This window comes from Microtus oregoni, unplaced genomic scaffold (genome assembly GCF_018167655.1).
Source record: "Microtus oregoni isolate MIOR12 unplaced genomic scaffold, Mior012 000000F_ref0000247, whole genome shotgun sequence".
NCBI lineage: Eukaryota > Metazoa > Chordata > Mammalia > Rodentia > Cricetidae > Microtus > Microtus oregoni.
In genome coordinates, this window is record NW_024543059.1 from 15,942,316 (window position 1) to 15,969,208 (window position 26,893).

At 50.3% G+C, this 26,893-nt stretch overlaps 1 protein-coding gene across 1 annotated transcript in view; it reads right to left on the reverse strand.

Annotated features, from left to right (window-relative positions):
• Positions 1–22,912: 22,912 nt before the first annotated feature.
• The window catches only part of LOC121446395 (collagen alpha-1(I) chain-like), a 33,545-nt gene continuing 29,564 nt past the window's right edge, over positions 22,913–26,893 (reverse strand). Inside the window, exons 8-9 of the mRNA XM_041649047.1 lie at positions 25,549–25,929; positions 22,913–25,431 (exon numbers count right to left, since the gene is read on the reverse strand). The gene's annotated coding sequence lies outside the window, so the exon portion shown is untranslated. The remainder of the gene's footprint in view (positions 25,432–25,548; positions 25,930–26,893) is intronic.

The window sequence follows — 26,893 nt, forward strand, 5'->3', positions numbered from 1 at the left end:
AGTTCTGATGAGATTCCTTCTCTGGCGATCAACATGATTCCTCTTCCAAGTCTGGAGAGTGCCACTGGGGCTCCGGAACTGAAGAGCCCACTTAGTTTCTTCTCTGGAACCTTCTCTACCGAGGTGCTGAGAGCAGGGTTCTAAGACCTGTAGAGTTTCTGGATTTCATGCTCAGAAATGACCTCTAGGCTTCTAGTCTCCAAAGACATGCTTTCTCTCAGCTTTCCTGTGGAGAGGGGAAAGGGAGCAAGAGTGAGACCCCAGCTTTAGCCATTCCCCTCAAGTCACCCCTGGGAACCCTCCTTGGATAACACCTGTGCCACAGTGCTAAGCCTGCTGCAAATCAAGAGTTCTCTGCCAATGTCCAGATCCGCACATGACTCCCTAGTCAGCACGCTGACTGACTCCTTGGCCAGCACACTGACTGACTCCCTGGCCAGCACACTGACTCTCTGGCCAGCACACTGACTGACTCCCTGGCCAGCACACTGACTCTCTGGCCAGCACACTGACTCCCTGGCCAGCACACTGACTGACTCCCTGGCCAGCATACTGACTGACTCCCTGGCCAGCACACTGACTACCTCCCTGACCAGCACACCGACTCCCTGGCCAGCACACTGACTGACTCCCTGGCCAGCACACTGACTGACTCCCTGGCCAGCACACTGACTCCCTGGCCAGCACACTGACTGACTCCCTGGCCAGCACACTGACTGACTCCCTGGCCAGCACACTGACTGACTCCCTGGCCAGCACACTGACTGACTCCCTGGCCAGCACACTGACTGACTCCCTGGCCAGCACACTGACTACCTCCCTGGCCAGCACGCTGACTCCCTGACACCACACCCTCTCCATTTCCCTGGTGCTTTCTGCACTGGGCTGGGTACTGGTACTCACCCACTTTGTCCTTAGAAGTACCTGAAATGGATCAGGTCCCTGCTTTGCCACTACCCTATCCTGAAGGGACAGAAGGGGACTACACAAATAAGGTCATGCCCACGTCAAGGTTTCTTGGTGTGACTGTGAAGACCTCAGACCTCCGATGAAACTTTCTCTCTTGTCTCCATGACTCAGTAAAGTCAGTTTTTTTCTTTGATGATCTCAATCTTAGTTTGTCTACTTTTGAAATAGGGGACAATCAAGTCCCTCCCAGGAGGGAACCAGATATGAGTCACTGATCACAGAGCCAGACAATAGCCTCTCTCGGGAGCAGTTTACCCAAGAAGACACCTAGACAAATCTTTTTCAAGCCCCCAGCCAAGATACTCCCCAGAATCTTTCTGGACCCTTTTGACTTCTGCTGAGCCCCAAGCAACCATTTCTTGTTGTGAGCTATTCAATCACACTGTGTACCCTGAGTTTATGTTTGCATTAATTAAATAAAATCAACCTTAGGTCAGGATGTAGAGCCAGCAACTAGTAGACAGGAAGTAATCATAGAGAGTCAGAGGGAGTCTGGAAGACAGATAGAGAGATGCACAGGAAGTAGTAGGGAGGGACTTTGAGTGTGGTGTTTTCATTTTGTTTTAGGTTTGGCAGAATGGAAGGACATGATCTTTCTGGGAAGACGGGTCATCTAGTTGTTCCTCAACCTCTCTGAGCCAGGAGGTTTCCACCCCAGCCTCTGACTCCCGAGTCTTATTGATAAATAGAATGATGCAATAGAGATTGGATTAAAAACATTTGGTGGCAGTTGGCAGGAGGTGGATCAGTGGTACATGAGTGTCCTGCCGAGCCACTGCCTGAGAAGTGGGCCAGCACCCGAGGAGCTGCAATTACTGTCAATTACTGGCTGAAACAGCAGTGGATTCAGGTGCAGCCACTGTGCTGAGATAGAAACAGTTTCTCATCTGCAAAATAGGCAAGCCCGCTTTACAGTTGGGAAGAGTGAGGCCTGGAAGTCAACTGTCCTACCTTTCTCCGTTTCCCAAAAACAAGACCCCTCGCAAGAAGCCTCAGCCTTCAGCCAGTCACCATCAGTGCCCCTTGTCACCCTTAGGAACCTTAGTTGTTGTTGTTACCATTTTGAGACAGTCTCACGATGGGTTTGGAACTCCTGTATCAGCTTTCACACAAGTGCTGGCATTGACAGACATTGTACTGCTATGTCTGGTTGGTCTCAGAAACTAATTCTACAAAGGCCTAAGGAGCTACCAGAGACCTTTTACTCACTGCCCCAGGAACAAAATGTCCATGCCCCACTTCTTCAAAACACTGGCTATTTCACCCTAGCACCAGGAGAATGAGACTTCTTTATTATTTTATTTTACTTTACTTATTTTTGTTTTTTTTGAGACAGGGTTTCTCTGTAGTTTTGGAGCCTGTCCTGGAACTAGCTCTTGTAGACCAGGCTGGCCTCGAACTCACAGAGATCCACCTGCCTCTGCCTCCCAAGTGCTGGGAATGGCAGCGTGTGCCGCCACTGCCTGGCTTATTTTTATTTTTTTAAAAAAGAAAACAAACTATCTTTTTTTCCAGAGACTTCTCTGATGAGGGAATAAATAAATAAATAAAACAAAGCTCCAGCTATGCCTCCACCATGGTGTCCAGACAGCCTTCCACAAGGAGTCTGCATATTCCAAATGGCTGGTATGTTAGCTCACTGGGTAGGAGAAGTTAAATAACCCAGCAGGAAATGTGGAGCTTGAGAACTCCAACCCACGTATGCCTGAGCATCTGAGAGGGCAGGAGCCAGGTTCTGGATCCTGCTGGACAAAAGTGGGAGAAGGGGAATTGAGAGTTGAGAGAGAAGGGGTCTGAGAAGGGTTTCCCACGGCCTTAGAGCCGGAGTCATTGTGTTCTGTAACGCCCCCCCACCTTTGCACATGGGGAACCAAGCAAAGGAATCCCTTTGAATTGTCTCCCTCCCAGATTCAGATGCCAGACCACACCCTGCCTGGGGCATACCTGTCTGCTCTGCAGCCGGAAAAGAAAAGCAAAGAAAAGAAAAGAAAAGAAAAGAAAACAAAACAAAAAACCCACTACCATCTTTTGTCCTTCCACGTCTTTCTAATTCTGTCATTTTTAGAAACCGAGAGGCAACTGATTTTTAATTAGCTGAAATGATAGACTGTCAGGGGCTCTGGTATTTAAAAACATCTATGAAAACAACCATTACATCGTACATATAGCTGCCCTCATTTTGGCAGGTATGCATACCAGGAGCCTGGATTAGCTCTTTCGCTGTCCACCTGCCAGCGCCAGGTAGTGGACAAGAAAACCTGGCGTGGGAAAAAGTAGGACGAGACTGACGCCGTCAAGTCACATCCCACACGGCAGTCCGGACAGCGCTGGAGCTGGGACTGTGCAGGGGTGTGTAAGGGAGAGAGCCGGGGTGCGGTTTTCTCCTCCACACTGCAGCACGTGGGGACAGTTGCGCCGCACCCCCATCTGTGGTGCGTAGCAGAGGGTGTCTGCTCTGAGCACTAGGGCGCTACGAAGAGACTGTACCCTCGCCTAAGAGCAGGTCACCAGCAACTCCACAGGGTGGCCTAGGGACTGTCTTCAGCTTTGAACTTGCAGCAGCCCGGGCTTCTGCAGGCCCAAAGCCAGGCCGCGCTGCAGGGAAAGGGCCCTCGAACTACGGAAATCTGACCTCTACATTTATCCTTCGACACCTCACTTTGTTACTGGAGCCCCCGACTTCCCTGCCTTCCTTCAGATACTACTGCACCCAGTAGGTGATGGGTCAGTGTCACTTTCTGGGCCCTTTCCTGGCGCCTGCGTGCTTCGGCGCCTTGGGCTCCTCCTGCTGGCTGCTGCGGAAACAACCTGAGCCAAGGCAAAAAGCTGGTTGGTGTTTCTCCGGCTCTCTCTCCCCTTTCCTCTCCCACTTCCTCTCCTTCTCTCTCCCTTCTTAACCACCAATCCATCTCTCCAGCCCCTCTGACCAAGGTTTTATTTTCATATAACTTTATTACGAATGCAAAGACTAAAATTAAAAGGTGCTCTGATTGGCCCTATACATACTCACTGAGGACTCTAATATTAAACAAGTACCTGTGAGAAAACATGGCTAACACTAATTAAACACTTACTGCATATGAGCTCTTGTTGGACTCTGTATATTAGCACACTTAATCCTCACAACCATCACATCTGGGTGGGACTATGACCACCCCCACTTTAAAGCTGAAGACATTCACACCCTCAAAATCAGTACCTAGGGTCACACGAAGCTAGGAAAAGGTTTTAATCCTGGGTAATTTCTAGAGCCAAGGCCCCAATCTCTATAAAATACGAAGAAAAATTGTGACAAAAATAAAAACAAAAAGCCAGGTGGATCTTCATGAATTTGAGGCCAGCCTGGTCTACAGAGTGAGTTCCAGGGCAGCCAGGGCTACACAGAGAAACCCTGTCTCAAAACAAACAAACAAACAAGCAAGAGCTTTTCATAGTGTCGCATGTCTGCATGTAATTCCAACACTCAAGAGACAGATTGCGACAGGAGGATGGCTTGCAGGTTTGAGAGTAGCCTGGTCTACACAGAAAGTTATAGGTCAACCAAGGCTATATAGCATTAAATTAAATTAAATAATTAAAAAACACGGGGTTAAGAGCAGTGGCTGCTCTTCCAAAGGACATGGGTTTAATTCCCAGCACCCACATGGTAGCTTACAGCTGTCTGTAACTCCAATTCTAGGGGATCTGACACCCTCACACAAATATCCATGCAAGAAAGACACCAATGCAATAAAAACAAACAAATTTTAGAAAGTAATAGCAAACACATTAGAAGTAGCTTTTAAATACCCCTTATTCTCTAATCCTTTGTCGTTTTTCCTACAAAGAGAAACAGAGGAATGTTTTGTTCAAATAGAGACGCTGGGGTTTCAGTGACAATATGTGGCAAGGTCACCCACATTTCCAAGAGAAGACAAGCCTTAAAAAACTTTCAAATGGGTGATGGAGAGGTGGCTCCATGGCTAAGGGTGCGTAATCCTCTTATTGAGGACCTGTCCGGTGTCTCACAACCATCTGTGTCTCCAGATCAAGGGGACCTGACGTCCTCTCCTGACCTCCTTTGGCACTGGCATTCACATGCACATACTCACACACAAACACATGCACATACCCACACACAAACACATGCACACATACCCACACACAAACACATGCACACATACCCACACACAAACACATACCCACACACAAACACATGCACCCACACACAAACACATACCCACACACAAACACATACCCACACACAAACACATACCCACACACAAACACATGCACATACCCACACACAAACATATACACACACACAAACACATGCACATACCCACACACAAACACACGCACATACCCACACACAAACACATGCACATACCCACACACAAACACACGCACATACCCACACACAAACACACGCACATACCCACACACAAACACACGCACATCATTAAAAATAAGCATGCAGCTGACTGCACTTGGGAACTGACCCACTTATCTTCAACACTTTCTACTGAAGTGGGATCATCAGCCTCATCTTTGGTCCTGGGGATCTGAGTGGGCCCCAACAGGTTGCCCTCACCATGGCCCTGCATATAGCTCTGGCTTGGGCTAAAGGGCTGTGGTGTGGGTCCTCTGTAGGAAAAGGTGCCCCTGTGAGAAAACTGTGGACAACACAGGGATACACGCATAAAGGCTTAGAGTGGAGAGAAACCAGAGATGTATTCCATGACTTTTCTCCTGGCCCTGACCTTTCTTGCACCTCGTACCATAACTGTATATTAATAGCGTGCATCCCTCACCATCACACTCCAAGCTCCGTGCGTAGGATCTGACACAGACTAGAAGCTGAATTTATTGATACATATCCCCCACAGCATCCGTGGCTTGTGATCACCCCATTTTTTTGTTTGAATCCTCACAGAAATGGGGCATTTATTGCTTCCCTCTGGAGTTGTTTCTCCTGGGTGCCACTCAGAAACTTGGTTTGCTGAGAACACCCTCTGAACTTCTCCTGTGGAAAAGCAGAAAAGCTACTGACCGGCCAGATAGCCACATGCCTGCCGTTTATTCTTAAAGCCTAGTTCAGTGGAAATGCCCTAAAAGAGGTTTCCTTTTCCCAAAGGCATGGGAAATCTGGGGTTCAGAGAAGAACTCAATCCAACTGGCTTTCTTTCTTTCTTTCTTTCTTTCTTTCTTTCTTTCTTTCTTTCTGTTCTTGCATGTCTGGTCATAAGATCTACCCTGGAAATGTAACCACATTTTGGTTCCATAGCATTCCATAGTATTTTCCTGTGTCAGTATGAACAGACAATGTTTACAAATCCACACATGTATGTGCATGTCAATCTGTATTTTAACACAGGCTAACCATAGGTTTAAGAAGGAGGCCAGATGTATAATTCAGAGGAAAGTGTGGAATCACTTCATGGTACATGAACTGCCACAGATGATCTGGGTATGAGTGTGTAAGTATGTGTGTGTGTGTGTGTGTGTGTGTGTGTGTGTGTGTATGTGTGTGTGCATGCATGTGGTTACAAGCAACACTTCCCTCAAGATGGTCCATCTGTGTGTGTACACCGACAAGACACACCGCAATTCCATTCTATGTTTGAAGGATGTGCATGTGACATATATGTACATTTGCAACTCTTTTCCTACTTGGTTTGTGACAATATGGTCCTGTCCTGAGCATGTGTGTGCACATATATGCACTCACATACATGTATTTACAACAGAATCCTAAAACTTGTGAAAGTAACTATGACATGTATGTTTGTATGTTTAAATGTAAAGTCGTTTCTAAGTGAGATCCGGATGGCTGTAGAGTTACGTGTACACTCTTGTTTACTACTAAGCCCACAATCCCGTGAGTATATACGGATCCTCTGCCACAAAAGGCTGAGCCAAGCGGGTCCTGGGGCTGGCTAAGCACCTGGGGAAAACCTGACCAACCTTTGTCTGGAGCCCACTCCCTGTGGCCCCTAAATGTCTGCTCCTGGCAGGATCTCAGATGTCCCTGATCACAGACTACCTTCCCGGAGGAGTCCCTTTAACTCACAGTCCCCTTTCCATCCAGGGGGCTGAGAGTTGGGGGATATTCATCTCGGGGAGTTTTTGTTCCGCCTCATGAAAGGCCTCAATGGCTGGGAATACCATTCTAATTACGGGGAAGCCCAGCTTATGTAGGGGATACAAAGGGCTGTGGTCTCATAGCAGGTCCTTCCATCCGTCAAATAAGGCAGTCTAATGACGGGGTGAGAGCTGTGAATGCCTAAAACAAACTCAAAAAGGAGGGAAAATAAAGCCGCCGGGGGCTTAAAATATATTAAATTACCCTGAGTGGGAGCTGTGGCTTTGCAGGCACTGGTTGGAGTGGCTGTCCAGGCCGTGAGTCCTGCTATTCACGTGGGGGAACAGGGGTCAGCAGGTCGGGTGGGGAGGGGCTCCTGGAGCCCTGGCTCATTCTCATGCTAACACCAGGGACATGCTGCAGGCTTACTGGGGTGGAAAACAGAAATGAATTTGCCATAATCCTCCTCCTCCTTCTGCAGGCCAGAAGCTTTGCCTAATTGCAACCCTCGGAGCCTGCTGGGCTTTGGGACACAGCCACACCCTGGAGCCAGCACCCCTCGACCCTCCCACTCTCTCTTTGGGGCTCAGGGATGAGTGTGCTCCAGGGTTCATCTGAAGGAGCGGGGGGAAAAACAGAGAGTGGGGGTCAGTGGGCCATAGAGAACTAGGGATAGAAATCTCTCTCTCTCTCTTACACACACACACACACACACACACACACACACTGTCTGAAGATTTATTCCCAGGTCACAGGCACTCCTTCACACACGAACACAGACACAAATATCCTTTTATTTTCCCTCCCTCTTCACTCTCAGCCTGTAGCCCAGGTTAGCCTGGAACTCACTATGTAGTCCAGGCTGGCCTTAAATTCACAATTCTCCTGTAGTCTCTGGAATGGTAGCATTACCAGGTGTTAGCCATCACCTGAGGCACCCAGAGTCCTTTACAGACATTCACGCTTAAGACACATTTCTCCCCAAGTGAGCATATGCTGCTTCTGGGACATGAACACACTCACACCTCCAAAGGTGACCCAGAAGCATGGGCCTGGTACAGTCTCATTGTTTAACAGTAGAGGATATTGGTGTTCAGATGACAGCTGAGAGGAGGCTTTTTGCCAGCCTTAGCTGAGTCAACACTAGACTGTTTATAATTGCTACAGGACCTTGGATAAATCCATCCCAATTTCTGGGCCGCAGTTTCCTGCCATTAAAGGGGATGCTCAAGTAGGTTGTAGAGTACATACATGTAGCCTCAGTCCTAGGGAAGCTGAGGCAGGAGGATCGGGAGTTCAAAACCTGCCTGGGTTACTTAGTGAAACCCTGCCTCCCATCACCAAAGAGGAGCGATTACTTGAACCAAATGTTCTATACAAACTCGACCAGCTCAGAAGAATTAACAGGCATCACACGGATGATACCTTCTGGCCCTCCCTTGCTTCTGCACACTTCGTGTGAACACATGCACACACTGCTGGCACACGCACCCCTCCACAGTGCGCCTGACAATGGCTGCCTTCAGTGTTCACGTGGTTATAAAAAGATCTTCGGTGGAGCAGTAGCCAGCATCCTTCCTGCTGTAGGTGGGGACGCCTCCTTCCCACCCACCTTCAGGCCTGCTTCTGTAGCTTTGTCCAAGACACTGCCAGTTTGGGATACAGGGATGACAGGTTTGACCGTGAATCATCGAGCCCCACAGTGTGGCGCCAGGGACCCAGGAAAGGCATTCAAACCCGCTCCTTTCTTCTCCCAGGGCGCCCTCTGCCGGCTGACCTGTAACAGAAGGTTCTGGAGGAGGCCGCTCAAGCGTACACAGCTGCGGACCTGACCCAGTCCGAACAGTGAAATCTAGGCAGCTGCATTCTCTGCTCCGCTGGCAGAAGAGCTAGCACAACCAGAGTGGAACCAAGAGCACGAACCTAAACGGAAGGGGGGCTGGGTACTGCAGCCCTTTGTTTTTAAGGGCTTCTAGGACCACCCTGCCTCCTCCATCCAACACAGATTGCTAATGGGTATGTAGGGCATCAAAGCCGGGTTTGGGTAGAGTGTGTGTACCAGGAGTTGGCCCTGGCTGCTGATCTCTGGTGTGTTCAGAGACGCTCCAGGCAGCCTAAGAAAGGTCATGAAAAGCCCTTGAAAGAGCAAGACCCTACTTCTTACCCACCCCAGACGGGAGAAGGGCAGGGCTCAGAAGCTTGCAGAACACTGACCTTGGGTGGTAAACCAGGGTCTAAGGAGACCACAGCCAGTTCTCTCTGCTAGCAAGGCCTGTGCTAACTTTGTGGAGAATGAGGGCATTGCCCTACACTACAGGTGAAGACCCTCCCTGCCTTTATCCCCAGCTGCCGCAACTGCTCTGTGGGCATCATGTAGCCAGAGCAGGGGCCCTAGCAATCAAAGGCAAATGGCTTGAAGACAAAAGCCTATATGTAGGTTGAATCCTTTTAGGAAAACAAGGGGGTTTTTAGAAGGTGATGGGACAAGATGACAGGTTCCTTTTCAACCCCATTTAGAGGTTCAGTACCAGCACCTCATGACATAACCATGTTCAGGGGGCCACCATTGCTCCGTGTGCAGCGTGAGAGAGCCTCTGCAACCCCAGGACTTCTTTCTTGGCCCTCACTAAGGCTACAACAGGCTGGGGCCCAATATAGGGCCAGTGAAAATTGGGAAAGAAAGGCTGTGTTGTTGAGACATGAGGAGGGTATTGGCTTGAGCTCAAACGGAGACACCTGCCCAGGGACTTTTCTATGTGACCCAGGTCCAAGAAGGCACTTCTCCAACATGCCAAGGTTTCCCAGCAGGTGTGCCACGCCTCTGGTCCAGCTGCCCCACCAGGTGGAGTAACCAGATCTGAAGCTATCCTCTGATCTGTTCCCACTGGACTCCACACCCTGGCCTTTGGGAGAGTGAGGCTGGTTTCTTGAGGGACAGCAAGGGTATGCACCAAAGGTTTGACCCAGAAAGCCAAACCTGAGCACTGGAGGGAGCGGCTCAAACCTCTCAGTGCTCCCACTATGATCTGAGATCCAGCCATTGCCCTGGAAGGGAAACACTTAGTTCCTGCAACAATCAGCCTCCCCAGATCCATAGATTTGTGAAGAAGTAAAGCGCACACGCTTACCGTAAGACATTCCAACATAACACATAAGGTTAACTAATTTGGATTCCTGAGTCCTCTCCAAGAGTCTTCTCCAAATAAGTAAGGGGTGCTGTGGGATTCAGGCCCTGAACCCCTGGGGTGGACACCAGAGGTTTTAAACCTATATATACTTTTAAGCCTTTCTTCTAAAATCATTTATCCCTTCCTTGTCTGTCCTCACTCCAATCCCCAACCCCATCAACTACCACCAGCTAATGACAAAGAGAAACAAGAACTTGTTGTTTTCGAGAATATTCCTCAAATAAGTTGCTGTGTTTGAGTTTCTGCTATGCTGACTTTGTTTCTTTGGCCAGGACTGGACAGGACCTGGAAAGTCTTGTCTCTGCACCCACGTGGAAGTCTGGGACCAGCCAAGGACTCCAGGACAGCCATGGTTCTCCCACTTACCTGGAGGAGCCTGCAGCAGGCTCCCTCCCTCACCTAGTCTAGGCTTGTGGACCACCATCAGATTTTCCCAGAGTAGGTCGGCTCACCACTGACCCACTTACCGCAGTAACCACAGAACGGCAGAAACCCTAAAGTCCTTCCTAATGCTTGGGAGGGATCTGGAAACTGAAGCTGTATTCAGTGTAAAAGGAGAGCTCTAGGAGTCCCCCGATTTTGCGCCCAAGGTTTGCATATCTGAACATCCAGAGCTTCCAGACGCTGGAATCCCAGCCTGGCCACCTCCATGAGCCATGCAAGGGCTGAGCTGCCAAGCTGGGCTTGGTATAGGGGCTCTGGGCTGGTGTTTGTAAACACAGAACGAAATCGGGAGAACGGAATGAAGACAAAGCCGCTTCCCTCCGCTCATTTAGAGGAATCTCCACTTAGCAAACACTTTCATTTTCAGAACTGCTCATGGTTGTTTGCAGGTCTGGAAAAATCGCTGTGCTTCAGGACGAATTCCATCCCGGGAAGAGTCCCGGGAACAGGCGCCAGGCACACAGAAAGCACAGTGGTCGGCAAGAATGTAAGGGTGGAAAAGAAGCACACCCCCAGGATGTCAACCGGCTACTTGCGGTTTACTATCCTGCCTTCGTGTGAACCTAAAATGCATAGTTGTTCTCTTCAGCTTTTATACCCTCTAGCAGGCAAGCAAGAATGTACTGGCAGGCTACCCCTTCCCAGCTCTGTGCATTCTGAACCCTCAGTTGCAGGCGGGGCGCAAGCTTACTTATTCGGTGCAGCCGGTTCCTGGAAGCGCCACTCCACCCTCTCCCTCGCAACTGGCCTGGGTATTTGCAATTGTGTTATCCAGATTTTTATAGTCTCTATCACAAATGCCCTAGACTTAAGAGCCAGATCAAAACCTGACGCCGGGGGGGGGGGGGATATGACCGTACAGTGAGGCACCCAAGTTGGTAGGAATGTCTATAGGACATCTCAGACCTCTGCCTCCAGTATTTTGCCTAGTGTCCAGGGAACCCATTGGGCAGCGTGTCTGCAGGTTTATTCAAGTACGACTTGCAAAGCCCCTGTGGCAAACACAGAGCGGTGCTGACTTTTCCTATCAATGGGAGAGACGCAGGCTATTGACCCAGCGGCCTCCTCCTCTCGGCCTTTTGTCGCGGTTCAATCACGCACTTACCGGAAGAAAAGAGAGTTTATTTTAGCTTGGAGGAGCCTCGTGTTGTGAGTGTGTGTGTGTGTGTGTGTGTGTGTGAAGGGTGGGGGAAATTCTGCAACCAGGACTGTGCAGATGGGTTGAGGATAGACACTTTCAGAAAAGGACCAATTTCCCTTTCACAATGAGAGCTAAGTACCTGACAAATGGGGCTGGTGTTTATTCATGAGCAGGTACTTTGGAGATGGCGATTAGAGCAGCCGCCCGAGCTGCCTAGCCAAGGTACTTAAAGCCGGGCAGGTGCAGCTCGGCGCGCTGCCCCAGCGCACAAAGCCCGCGGCCGCCGCGGCACGGAGAGGGGGCGGGATGCGGGGCGCGCGGGGCCGGAGGGCGCGCCGAACGCTGGCACCTTAGCCCTTTGTTCCTCTTCTGGAGCCAAGGCCACATCACAGAGGGGCGCTCCGAGAAAACCTCCCCTCTAATTACCAGGAATTTCCCTCCGACCCTCCTCTGGGAGCCCAACCGGGCAGCTCTCGAGGCCGCAGAGGCTCGCGGGATCTGGCCTTGCGTTTACACGAATGTCGCCTGGGAGTTAACTATTGGCTAACCAGCTAACTAACTGGACAACTAGGACGGGACGTGGAACCCAGGCCTGGGAATACGTTCAGGCGCCCGCCGTTTAGGCGCCACCTCTGGCGGTGCGGCCAAGCTCGGGCTTTCACGTTTTGTTTCAACTCCAAAGGGAGAAAATTGGGGTCTGTCGCTTTCTCCAGTTTGCTGGCGCCAAGGTCGTGGGACAAACCCGATCTTGCCCTCGCCGCGGCTGCTGCGGAATCCCTAAATACCACTAGGTTCAGCGCGACCTCGCCTAGGCAGAGCGAGCTTGGCGGGCGCCGACCCCGGACACAGAGCGCTGGCTCTCCTGTGCTTAGACACGGAACTGGTCATAGACCAGCCAAGAGCAGGTCCCGGCCTTGGCTGGGCAATCTGTGTGTGGCAGACCCCAGGCTGCGAGGGTGCTGAGTGTTAGTGATGTCCCAAGATCGGAGATACCAGTGGTGTGCGTCCTCCTGGGGCCTGTCTGGATTGCTTTCTGTTGCTGTTGTTTTAAATCGTTTTGAAAAGCCTGCTAAGATAACTTATCTCCAGACCACAGAATCAGACAGGAGAAATGGTTTTCAAACAAGCTAGGTTCCCCTTAGGGAGAAAAAAATCTTTCAGGATGATAGGAAACCAAGGGGCAGGGAACTGATGTCACCCACCACGAGGCAAGTTTTTATATTTCCCATCGCGAACAACCGGATAGCTCTCCCTTCGGAGGCACACTGTACATATAGTGACATCCATCAGAGACTTTTCTGAAACCTTGAGGTTAGAATAAATTATAGGGATAGGGTAAACCTGACTCTCAGGCGAATCCGAGATCCTGACTGTGAAAGAGCCGCGAAGAACAGTAGGAAGGGAGTTCCGAATGCCTAAGGCCTTAACTGCGCAACCATCAGCTGCAGGCGGAGTGAGGCGAGGAAGCCACCGCGATGAAGGAAGAATGGTTGTAAGAAAGGAAACGCTTCCCCTCAAGTCTCCTGTTAGGGCCTGAGACAGAGTTCCAGGGTGAGTTCTCTCTGGGTACCTCCTGCGCCAAAGGGACTCCAGGATGAGGGATAAAGGAAGTGCCAGGCAAGCCCCAGAAGGTCGAGATGAACTGTGCTTGGCCAATCCCATAAGAACAGCTTTCTGCCCCGACAGGCTTAGGTAAAAGTTTTGAGGCCAGGAGCCTGAGACTCCTCTGAAGTTCCTAGGCTAAAAGGATACGCACCCTGCACCACTGCGTGCAGGAAGCAAATCAAATCCTACAGACCCACAGACTGGGGCTGCCAGATCCCAGGCACAAGGTCACCCCTACTTGGGGCCCCAAATTCAGGAACTAAATGAGAGTTAGATTGGAACCAGGGGAGGTAGACTACAGATATATGCCAAGATATATATCTTTCAAGACTTTTTTTTTTCTTCCTGAGGCAGGGTTTCTCTGTGTAGCCCTGGTGGTCCTGGAACTCACTTTAAAAACCAGCGATCTACTTACTGCTGCCTCCAGAGTGCTGGGATTAAAAGCTTGTGCCACCACCGCCTGGCTGCTTCCAAGACTTTAAGGCATATCTAATCGATATAAGTTTGCTCAGGACGAGGGCCGTTGGGACCAACATCTTGAATGATTTCTTTCACATTAGGATTTTTTAAAAATCCTAGCAACATAATAAATACATTATATTATAATATCATATAAATAATGTTCTTAGCGAAAGCAAGACGATGGGATTGACTGGCCAGTCCTCTAAGGTTATTTTTCTAGGAGAGTTTTGGGCTAATTCTTTTTGGGGCAGATTAGTTTAGGGCCTGGGTGGACGTCCTTGCGTTCCAGCAAAGACTCATTGAGCAAGGACAGTTGCCACAGGGGCTTCAAGTGTCTCCCTCACTCTACTGAGTTAGGTAGGCCTCCTGATGGGCCACGCAAAAGTAGAGGACAAAAAGTTCTTTTGAGTTTAGCTCTTTAGATAAAACCCAGTGCTCTTAACTTTAACCCCAGATTCAACAGAGGCAGAAATCTTTCACCCAAGAATAGTTGGGTCTATATTTGGGGGTCACTGGAGCGGAAGAAAATACTTTTCCTTTACTCTGGCTCAATCACCGATACTGTGTTTTGGCTAGTTGGTGATATGGCCTCCATCTCTGCCAGGAAAATCCAGAAGACCCAATTAAGAGGGCATCCAGCTTTACAAACGGTGGAAATCATTGCAGTGGAAGAATTCTAAACAGAACGCACCCCACCCCAGTTCCCTCCTCGCTGCAGCCAGGGAGTCTCTAGGGTTGAGGTAGGCTGAGGTAGAACTCAGGGGGGTCCTGCCTCCTCCTGTACCCTCTGGATCCTCTCCCATCCTCTTGCTGAATTTGGGCTGACAATGATTCTCTGGTCTAAAACTCAATTTTTCGAAATTATTGAATTGATGTGGAGTAAGCAGGACCCCCCAATTCAGTCGTCTTCCCCTTGGTAGAGCACCTTCACCCTCTCTCCTACACCCCCATTCTCCTTCACCCACCAGGCTCCCCTGGGAGGTGTCTTTGTCTTCCTTCAAAGAATGGGAAATAAAAGCTCAGAGAATGGATAGAAATTCAGGCCTCCCCAAGCATGGGGAGACACATAACAATTCGTCCTGGCATTTCTGACTTCAAACTCAGGTGGGCCTTGGCATTTTCTCCTCCTTCCAAAGAGGATAGGGCATTTCCCGGGGGGGGGGGGGGGGGGGCTCTGATTCTCAGTGCATGGTGCTTCAGGTCCTCTGAAGCCCCTGAAGACCATCTGGATCACCTTTTTTGCTCCACTGGCACCGAGGTGCCCAGCAATGTGGGCAGCTGAGCCTGGAAAAGTCTCCAGTCAAAGCAGTAGCTCTTCCCCCTGAGGCCTTTGCATTAGGTTCTAGCCTGGCTGGCAACTGCTGAATGAGTTCTGCCAAGACCATGATTGAGGGCAGGTGCCTAGTTGGACAATGTCTTCAGGCAAGTCCTTGCCCAGACTCGGTGTCCTTATCTGCCAAGAGACAGAAAGTTGCAAAAGAAGGCTCCTGGCATCTCTAAGTTGACGCTGCAAAGGAGTAGGAGGGATACTTGATGTATAAATCCTGCATCTTGGAAACGGAGGCAGGAGGATTGCTACAAGCTGGAGAATAGCCTGGGCTATAGAGTGAGTCCCTACCTCGAAACAAATAGATAAAGTCTGAACACTTGTGACAGAAAGTAGCAGAAGGAAATCTCCGCAGCTCTAAGGACCTTCTAGGGGATAGATTTAAGCTGAGGAGAAACCCATCCCCAGTACCCAGATTAGCAGTAGATTAGCAGTTAGGTCGAGCGTTAGGTATGGAAGCCCTGGAACCACGCTACCTGGGATTCATATCCCACTCAGGTGTACTAGCTCCCTCTGTGACTCTGGGCCACTTGATTTCCTTCCTCATTTCATCTCAGGGCTCTGATGGTTGTGTTACTAACATGAATTAAAACAGTATTGGCATGGTAATCACAAACTTTCCTGGGTTAGCTATTAATGTAATTAATGTAATTTCCCTAGACCTCTGAATACAGCTCCACCCTTCCCAGTCCTCTTGGTCTCTACCACAAAATGTCACTATTTCTATCCTTGTTTCTGCTGCTGGGATTTCAGTCTTCCCTGGGATGGGGAAGGGCACAATCCCTTATCAGGTCAGACAGTTCTCTGCCTTAGTTTGTGACCTTGTTTGTGGTGGTTCATACTGGGCTTGGAACCCAGGACCTCACATGTGCCAGGAAAGTGCCTCTGCCATCAAGCTATTTTCCCAGTGGCCTTTGCTTATTGCCTATTAGAGAAGGAGCCAGTCTTTAAAGGAGAGAGGATCCCAGCTGACCTGTCTCACCATGGAGGATCTGCTCAGTGGCAGGTGAGTCGGTAGCTTACATAGCTATCCCTGTATTCTCTCTGATGTTGAGTACACACACACACACACACACACACACACACACACACCAGCCACCAGCTCCCCAAGGGTAGTGGTGTTTCTGTTTTGTTCTCTGCTTCATCCCCAATGCCTAAAACTTTGACTGGCACACAATAAACATGGATATAAATAAATATTAAATTTTTAAAAGGTGGCAGAGACAGCCAGCCCAGTGACATGATTTGTTTTGGTAGCAGGATCCAGTCTTATTTTCCACCCAGAGGTGATGACTAACCAATCAACTGACTAAAAAATTAAAAACAGGCTTCAGATGTATTCCTTTGAGAGTTTTCTATCTTGGTCTGTGCGTCTCTAGGTTATCCATGGGGAGTTTCTTTCCATGAACACCCCTCCCAACCTGCTTAGAGCAGAGAGAGAGCTTTCTGAGTGTCTGTATTTAGAACCTTGGGGATCCGTGAGTCTTCCTTGGCTGTGGGTAGTATCATTTCCTAGACCCAGTTCTTCACCACTGCTTTAGGCAAGCACTTAGAGACCAGCCAGGAAGGTCAAATTCTTCTTAGGCTTTGGAGTGGAGGAAAATGACAGTACCAACTATTAAAGGTGATTGCTATCCATAACACTGTCTGCTTCTCATGGGTTCATTCATAATGTCTCAGGTCAGACAGCGTCGTCCTCACTGCAGGTCCATCAGCAAGCCCATTTTACAAATGAAGAAATAGGGATTTGACCAAAGTGACAGGTTTCTAAAGAAGAGGGAGCGGAATGAGGCTTCAGGGACAAGTTAGAGTCTTGGCAGTATAGATAGCTGCATGCTGAAACCACCGGCACCTCTTTCTAGTTGTGAGGCAGATGGTCTCCACTCCTCGCTTTCCTCTTCAAAGGGGGTTAAGAACAGGATCCATGCTTTTTAACTGAGAGAACTTCAGAATTGGACACATACTAATAACACCTGTCCTTGCCTGCTGCAGAGAAGTATTTATGCCACTCTGCAAACCATGGCTGCCTAATGTGTCCTTATTTACAATTTATAATTGTCACTTATAAACTGGGGGGGGCTGGAGGGAAAAGAGGGGTTCATCTAAGACGTCACAATCCCTCAGGGAGAATCAGGTGGATGAGATCTCTAACCCAAAATTCCCCCCTGAGGAAGAGAAATATCTAGAACAGCCTCCGTAGATTCTTTTTTTCAAACTAAGAAAAGTCATTTGGGGGACTAGCGAGATACCTCAATAGCCGCTTTTTCAAAAGATCCTGGTTTGATTCCCATACCCACATCGCAGCTCCCTTCTGGAAGTCTGTAACTCTGCTTCCAGGGGGCAATGCCCTCTTCTGGCTCGCGAGGGCACCAGGCTCTCACGTGATACACAGATGTACTTACAGGCAAAACACCCGTATTCATCGAATAAACAAATAAAGCTACTTTGGTTTCTTTTCTTTTTAAGGAATAAAAGTTTCTCCACAGACTCCTCTCTTGTGAGGGTGTTGGTGACACACTGGTCATAGTTGCACACACCTTTAATACCAGCACTTGGGAAGCAGAGACAGGCTGACATCTGTGAGTTTGCAGCTAACCTGATCTACCTAGTGATATCCGGGACAGCTAAGGCAACATAGAAAAAGGTTATAAACCACAAAAACAAAATACAAAACCAACACAGTGTTTCAGTGACAGATCTCATGGAGCTGAACGATTCTAGGTAAGTTGACCCCCACTTTCAGCCAGCTTCTCCACAGCACACTAAGGTTTTGTCAGAGGGTCCCATGCCCCTAGCTCTTCCAGGCCACCCCATACTAGGTCAGACTGAGTGAAGGGCTGGATGGCGTTGAAGGGGCTCCTTTCTGCTTTCTCCTTTTTGCTTTCACAAAACACTCTAAATGTTTTCCCTTTCTTTTTTAATAAAACACATAGAGAGGCCGTCTCACCCTTTCTTTCTATGGCCCCTGCTTGCGCAAGAGACCCCTAAAGTTATGGAACAGAAAGATGAAGCACCTGAGAGTTCCTTTCCTTACATGGAAGAGAACATTAAAAAGCAAAGCGAATGCAAACCTCAAAGCTTTTTAACTTGATGCTGTATCTTTTTAAAAATCCATTTATCAATAAACCGTTTTCTTTATTGATAAATATTGACAATACAGCTGAAGATGTCAAGAGAGAGAGGGAAGATGATGGAAGTCTGAGGTAGCATCCTGGGCGGCAAGGAGGAACTTGTCAAAGTTCGGTCAGGCAGCGTCCCATAAAGGAGACGTCAGGGAGGAGACTCCCAAACGAAGCAGAGGAACCCAAGGGGAGCAGCAGAGCTGGTGCAGCGGGGAACACACATTTCTGACTTTCCACTTCTAACTTACTGCGAATTTAGAAACCAACTGTCATGGATGTTGGAACAGTATGTAACGCAGTATCACCAAAACGGTGTCCAATCCAGAAGAAGAGAGTGAAAGGCAGCTCTGACGCAGCCCTCCGTGGTTCTTTCGCTTTAGGAGAGGGCGGGGTGGAAAGGGTTACATCTAACTCGGAAGAGTCCAGGAATCAAGCGTGCGGGAACCCAAGGAGGTTTTAGCGGCAGAATAAAGATCACAGCACTGACAGTGGGTTTCACCCCACCTCAGCCCACATCTGCAAGCGCCATTTGGTACAAAACTTTCAATTAGGTGCTCCGGAGAAGGGGAGGAGGTAGTGGAGTGAGCGCACCGCTGATTCCTCTTTTAGCTAAGCCGCAAGCACACCTCAGTCCTCCTTCCCAAGGGGACTCGAGTCTGAGGAGCTCTGCTTTAGCTTCGGTACCCTCCCTCCCTGCTAAATCTGAGGTGCGCCGAAGTCAGAGAGATGCAGGCTTGGAGGCCAAGGGGGTGTTGCAAGAAAGATGGTGAACCAGCCGCCCCTGGGAAAGAGGCCAATCAATGATCTCTCCCAGCCTCCGCCAGGCGCCCCTGACCCAGTACCCATCCCCCCTGAAGTCTGGCACCCTCTACGGTGGGGAGCCGCAGCGCGCCCCCCTGAGGCCCAACCTGGCGGTTTTGCAGCGCGCTGCGCTGCTGGTCTAGGTCGCTCGAGCCCAGCGTGGGGCCGGGCACAGGGGGTGCAGACGAACCCCGCCAAGGGTCCTTACCTCCGCGCGGGCGTCCGTCCGACCAAGCGCAGTTTGCTGCTGGGACTGCGGGGCCGGGGAGGCTCCCACGGGCTCGGACTGCGCATCTCCCCCACCCGCCCCGAGCCCCCAGAACCTTCCGTGGCCCTGAGCAGGGTCGCCAGGACCCAGGCACAGGCACCGAACGGGCGGGAGGAGGCGGTTGTAGCGGGGCACGGTGGGGCGGGACGGGGGTATCTGCGCCGGGCCCCGCCCGGGAGGGGAACGTGGGAGCGCTTATCCCGGAGAACAAAGGCAGCTGGGGATGGCTCCCCCCACCCCTTCCTCCTGGGGCCTGCCCCTGAACTTGAACTTGTACTTGACACTTTGTCCGGAAGGTGGCGAGGAAGCTTGTCTGAGCCGGGACAGGACTAGCCCGCCACCTTCGGTCCGGGAGCCCGGAGAGCACTCGGCCAGGACCCTAGGGAGCCCGGATCTCCATGGCCCCGTCTTGCTCCAAACTGCCTGGTGCTCCAGAGCCCTGGGATTCCAGAGTCCCTTGAGACTGAGGGTGAGGAGGCCTTGGGTGTCGGGTCCAAAGCCTCAGGCGGAGCCCTGCGCCCCGCCGCGCCCCTCCTCCCGATCCCGCGCCCGGCCCGCTGCCGAGCTGCGCGGGGCAGGCAGGATTCTCTGCACGTCGCGTCGGCAGGCACTATTCAGCCGCTAATTGAACGTTAATGGCAGGTGCGGATGAGGTCACCGGAGCTGGCTTTTCTCACACATTTTTCATGCAAATTCGCGAAACTCTAAACAAATTTGAATAAAAAGCTCTTTGTGCCGCCCGCCTCCAAGTCCTCCCCTCCCAGCCCAGGATCTTGGCTCCTCCCGGTGCCCTGGGGCTCCAGCCTGCCGCCCTGGCCGCTGGATTCGGGCGTCCCGGGGAGTGCTGCCTGGTAGTCGGTGGTTCTGGCTCTAACTACTCAGTGGTTCCGGCTGCTGTGAGCCGGCCAGAGAGTTTTTCATTTGGGATCTTGGGGTCAGATCAGGCTGGCCAGCCACTAAGCTTTAAGGGAGGCATTGGGTAAGCGCCTGGCATCTGGACAGACAGGCATTCCACTGTTGAAGTCTCATGTCTCAGCAGCCGCTCACACTCGCACCGGCCACTTTGAACAGCTTCTCGGTCCTTACCCTCTCCGTTGCTTAGATGGGAATAAGGGCCGGTGGTGCCCAGCTATGCACACCAACGCCTGAGGATTAAATGTAATTTGGGACTGCGCAAGCACTTAGTGTGCTGGGAGCGAGAGAGTGTTAATTATTGTCTGGGGTACAAGGGCCTGTGAGAATGAAAACTGAGGAAAGCGTGATTGTGATTTTGCGCATACATGAAAAAACTTGTCAAAGGCTTTCAGAGCCTCATGACCCCCTGCTTCCCATTCCGGTCATAGAGCTCCCGAGCCCAAGGGCCACTGTTTCCTAACCGTGGCTCTGACTGTTTCTAATCCTCTCTGAGCCTCAGTTTCCTAATGTGGAAAATGTGATCGTCTTATGGGATCATGGTGAAAATTGAGAAGACATTACTGGAGGCTTAGGAGCAGACTGGGATCTGGTTCCCAGTTCAGAACTCCGGTACTTATGATGTCAAGACTCTTACACTCTCCAGCCTAAAAACAAGCCAGGCTTCTGGCTGCCCTTGTGACCCTAGCCCAGGTAAGAGAGACTGACAGTCTGAGGCTTTCTGAAGCTTCTCCATCCATTCTTCCCCTCACACCTCAAAACACCATGAGCTGTCTTTGCCAGGGGCTGAGTCTTGTTTTCCTCACTCTTGTCTGCCCAAGAAAAAAATTATTAGAGAAGACTTTTCAAGCCTTTAATTGTGAGCTAAGATAAAAGAGGCAGAGGGCTCTCAGGGTTGGAAGAGTTCTTTCTCGCAGAATTTCTCTTAATCCTCCCCCAGCGTTGTCCTGAAAAACCAATGGCTTCGGGAGAGTTCCAATGGCTCATGAACCGTAGTGTCCTCTCGGCTCCCCCATGTCTGCTCCTCCAGCCTCAGCTTTGCTGGAGCCCCCACAGGTCCACCTCTGAGAAGCACTGGGGTGGGTCCAGGAGAGGACCCGAAGGAGGGACAGCAACTGCTGAGTGCAGATGACCAGTCCTCAGGAGGCAGATAGCATAGTCCCCAGTAGCAATACTAACCCAAGGCCTCCAATCTCTATGTGGCCCAGAATTCCTTCTCCAGTCCTAGTGCCCAGGCTTCAAGACGTGGCATAGCCCAAGGCTGAAATTAGATAGCATTAGGGAGGGCCCCAGGTAAGACATTATGGAAACCTTGGAGGGAGAGGTTAACTGGCCAGGAGGGTTTGGACTTAGGGAACCTCTTTTAAGTGGCCCAGCCAAACAGGATATATTTGGGGTTAGGAGTCCAGACTGCAATCAATGAGAGGGGTGTCAAATCTCAGTTCTGGCCCTTTTTAGCTGTGACTTGGAACATGTAACAACATTTCTGAACTTCAGTGTCGCCTGTAAAATGAGTGTACCAGTGCCTCCCACAGTATAAAAACAGGGCTCCCTGCACCTGAACAGGAGGCCTGGCACCTGACAGTCCCACCTCCAGCTGCTTTCCTCCAGCCGCCATCAAAGTCCAGGGACCTCCATGAGTTTCCCAGGTTCCTCTGGTCAACTCTACTTGCTGGCTCCTGGGTCTCAGGACCCAACACAGAGCTCTGTGGGATGTGGTATCTAGACCTACGTTGGATTTAGGCCTCAAAGCTCAGCTCCACATTGCCCTTTACAGACACCCTCTAGCAAGCAATTTACTCCTTTGGGGGTAAAGCCAGGCATTTGATTAGCATTGGGAGCAGCAGAGTCAGGTGGTGCATCTCTGGACACATGCTGTGTATGCAGATAGTCTTTCTGAGTCAGTCCACTCCTGAAGGCAGGCTGTCCCCAGCAGGGCACCTCCATTGGGCTAAAGCAGGGAAGGGTACCTACTCCTAATCAACACAGCCCACAAAGCCCCCCCCCCCTTCTCGAAACAGGTCCTCCCAGAGGGAAATCAGGAGCCACACTTGACTTACCCACTCTAGGGTAGTGCCTCTGATTTCCTTACTCTGTCTCCTGCATAGGAGGGACTGAAAATTGATGCTCAACTAAGCAAGAACCAGAAAAGCTAAGCCTGGAGCACGGTGGGCTTTAGGTTAATAGTAGCAGCAATGGTGGTGACGTGTGGTTATTAGGTTGCAGTAATGCCATTGGCCAGAGGCCACCAGTACTGTTAAGACACTTTTCCTTGACACATCACCACCTTGTCCTGAAGTGCCTACCCTTTATTGACTGAGAGAAGTTAAGCCTATTAAACGACTACTACCCTTTCGTTTTCAATAAAAGCATTTCAGAAACACAGAGACAAAAACAAACAAACACACAAGAAGAAATCCCTCCCATTTCCCAGAGGTTTGCCGTCCAGTGCCTGTGTTCAGGAACTATCCAGACACAGACACAGCTTATGGCTGATAGATTTTATTTGACTCTAGGCCTCTTGTGTGCTGTATGTATCTTATCACCGAGCTTCACATAACTCAGACTCCATGACTGACTTAAATGTATACAAACAAGAACATACTTGATTGTTCTGTAATTTATTATTTATTTATTATTTATCTGAATAGATTATATCCACTCAAGTTTATCAGTCACCCTTGAATATCACCTGCGTGCAGAGATCTGCCACACTTTTACAGCTCTGAAGCATTCCACAGGAGTAAATAATGCATTAGTTGAACCGTACTTCCTTGTCCATGCTCCTTAGCAAACCTTCCCACTGTATCTGGAGAAAATTCCTAGTCATAAAATTAGTATCCAAGTAAATGCACCTTTTAATTTTGACATTGGAACATTTCAGAAAATATTGTACAGTTTCTATTCCCCAAACAACTGCACAAAAATATCTAGCCAGTGGGTTAGAGGCGCCCACCGAGGGGCCCACTGAGAATAGCACTTGACTGGCCCTGTTGTGTAGGGCAGCACCTAGTGGCCTGCTCCTGTCTGGGCTTGTGCAAGCTGGGGGCCCAAGGGTGCCCCGAGTCACAGCAGAGTCAGATCTGTAGGGTCACTGGGAGTGGAGGGAAGGCCAATGTGACTGGGGTCCCGCCTGAATGGTTTCTTGAAGCCATTGTCTCTGTCCCGCCTGGTCTCCTTAACAGGAGTTGATTCAGGGTTTGTGTGGAGGGGGCCATGCAGGAGGGGGTGTGCAGTCCTCACCACAGGCACCCAGGAATGTGTCACAGGAGGGAGAGAAAGAGGAAGGGGGGAACCCATGCCTGGGAGAGACAGGACGTCAAGAACCCCTGACTAATGAATAGCGAGTGTGCCCTTGAACCTCACTGGGCTTCACCGTTCTCAGGCACAGAACAAGAGCCAAGACACATCTGAGCCCAGCTGCACAGGATGGCGGTGGTTCATCTCAGACACTTTGACAGGCTGAGCCTTTTCCCTGCATAGCTCCGATCTGCCTCCCAGCTCCCCTGGCAACAGCACAGCAGCATGGCTCCTGGTTCCAGGCCCTGCCTGCTGTGAGCAGAAGGAGGGAGGAAAAGGAGCACCAAGGGGAGGACAGCTGGGGAGAGGCATCTTTAACTCCTGGGAGGCTGGAGTCCCTTCCCCTGGCTGCTTCCCAGTGTGCTGCCTAGTTCTCCGGGGTAGAAATGCCAGTGCTGAAGTTTCCGTTTCCCAAGTGGCTGGACAGAGTGTCCCACAGCACAGCAGACCCAGAACTATCCAGAAAGGTGTGGCATGGGCAGGTGTGGAGGAGTTGCCAGGCCAGCTGGTCAATGACAGAGGCCCTCTAGGAGGGCTGTGGAGCACTTTCCCTGTTCTCCTGCTGAGTCCCTGGTGGCTGGGTTGCACCCTGTACAGGGGCCTCAGGGTGGTGACAGGGTGGTGACATTGCATTTTCTTTCCTGCTCTATTCTTCTGTTCCTGAAGCAGCTTGGCTCTGTATTCGTCCTGTGACCCTAGCAGGAGTTGCCACTTCTCTCTTTCCAGAAAAGCTGAACAGAGCCTGACCCATCACTTCCTTTCGCAGGACGCTCTAAAGACAAGAGGAATAGTCTGTGAGCAGGAGGCGCTCAGGGAGGCAGATGCCCTCTGAATTCCATTCAGGTGTTATGAGGGCTCGGAAGGGGAAAATGAAGGTCATCTCAGGACCTCCCCAGCAGGGAAGTCCTGAAGTTGGAGAAGGACTTATTTCTATATCTCACGTAATGTATGTGAAAGGCATGGCTACTATTATTGTTATATTTTGAGTCTAAGGATACATCCCAACGTCTTGAGAATGCTTGGAAAGCTCTCCACCACTGAGGCATATCCCCTCCCCTCTCTACCCCCTTCTCATTTTATAAACGTGGAAACAGTGCTCAGGGAAGCTATGCACTGGCCCAGGGTCACCCTGGCCATACAGGGATATTGGTTTCACGCCTTCTAGACTTCACAACCAGACTCGTTTCAGCTGTGCCTATAGAGGAACCACCTGGCTGGGGAAGTCAGGGATAGAAACCAGACATCAAGAAAAAGTGGTGCCTTCATAGAATCTAAGGGGCTCTGGCCCAGGAAAGGCCCCAAATATATGGCAAACCTTCCTAAAACCACGGGGGCACTGTTCAGAACATTTGGAACCAGAGGCAAAGACAGAGCATCCAGACTCAGGCCGGAAGCACACCTAGCCAAAACATACTGTCTGGCCCAGGCCACTTTCCAGTCCAATGTCGAAGGTCAGAAATGAGACAAGCTTCTGGGTTTTCTCTTTCTTTGGTTGGTTGTTTCTTCTTAGGCTTTAGGTAGAGGAATTGACCTGTGTCCCAGGACAGCTTGAAGGAGAAAAAGCTGACTTTTCTGAAAGTCAGGAAGAGGGGTAGGCTGACTTGTAGGTAACAAAGCAGAAAAAAAAGAAGAATTCCCAAATTATAAAATGTAGGGGCTAAGTGGCTGCAGACACCGTTGTATGCAGTGTTCCTTTTCCAGGTCCGGAGAGGGAAGAAGCTTGCCTTGTGTCCTAAGCAGGACAGTGGGCTGGAGAACCGAGGACCCTCTGACTTATGAGTGGATCTTCTCGTGACCTTGTTTTTTTTTTACTAGGCCACCTCAGACCCTGAAAGGGAAAGATTTCAGTAAGGAGAAAAGCCCAGTAAAAGCCATTACTGTCAAGGTGCACATGTCTAAGGCAGGGGATAGTCTCCAAAATTCTAGGACTGAAGACTTATGCTACCTTGAGACCAGAAGCTTTCTTCAGTAACATAACATGGCTCCATCCATCTCCAGCATCACACTCTCAGCAGGAGCCACTAAGGCTCCCTTGAGAAAGAAGCAGAGCATAAGGAGGTGAGTCAGAATGGGGACAGGCCCCTACTCCTTGGCCTACAGAGCTGCTGAACAGGGCAGTGAGAGACCCAGGTGAAGCTCATCCCCACAGAGAGAGGCTGTGGTAGGTTTTCACCAGTGCCAGCCTGCAGCTCAGATCAGATGGGGCATGCCCCCAAGGAAGGCAGATCCAACCTGGAGAGAGCAAAGGAGATCCCAGGATCAAGCATCCTGCCATCTTGTCAGGAAGTGCCCGAGGGAGGCTGTGAGCTTGCAGATGAACAGACACCTTTGTGATGGAGCAGAGAGACAAAAAGACAAATGAATTGATTTGGGTCCAGCTGTGCCCTCTTTCATGGGCTGCTGGTTCAGGCAAGTTGCCATACTGGTACCAAAGCCAGTTGGTAGTTGATACTCTGAATATTGCCAGTGTTTCCATTCCCCCAAACACAGCCACATTGAGTGACCTTGAAAACTTCAGCTCCTTCCTCTCTGTCACGTAGTTACTGAGAAGAGATGGTGTGCCTGCTAGAGTCACCACAGCTCCACAGGTAGCAGCTAGTTCAACACTACAGATGAGGCTTTCGAACTCCCAGGACACTCAGGAACCTAAGTGCCCATGAATCCAGGGCTGTGTGTCTGCCTCTTCTGTCCCGTCTCTGTCCCTCTGTCCCTTCTCTCCAGCCAGGCTTTTGCCTACCTCCTGGTGGCCACATGGGCCTGCATTCACATCCTGACTTCTCTTTAGAAGCTGTCTGGGTTTCCTCAGAGCCACTCACACTAATATGAAGGCATTGTCTAGCATAACCACTCATCTGTAGAACACATCTCCCCCTGGCCAGCTCTGATAGCATTCTCCTGACTGACCAGGGGAATGATGACCTGTAACAAACAGATACCACTTCTTTTTTATTTTTTCAGATACCACTTCTAATTGAGATTGGCAGCTGGAAGATCTAGGAGCAGAGGTACGGTTAAGGGTAGCTACAGAAAAATAAAGGACTGGTCACATAGAAAGGACTAGAAAGCACCAATCTTGGGAAGTTTCCTTCTCAGGAACAAAGAACAAGGTGAAGCCTTGCAGCAGGCAAGGGCTGTGTCCTAGCTTCCACTGGGTTCCACCCATCCTGGGTCCAGCCCAGCCAAGGCTGCTGCCTCCAGAGGGGGAGCTGCGCGTGGAATGTGATTCCCCAGCTTTGCAATGACACTTGGTGATGCTCCATCAACAGAGTGTGACTCCTAAGATCCCTTGT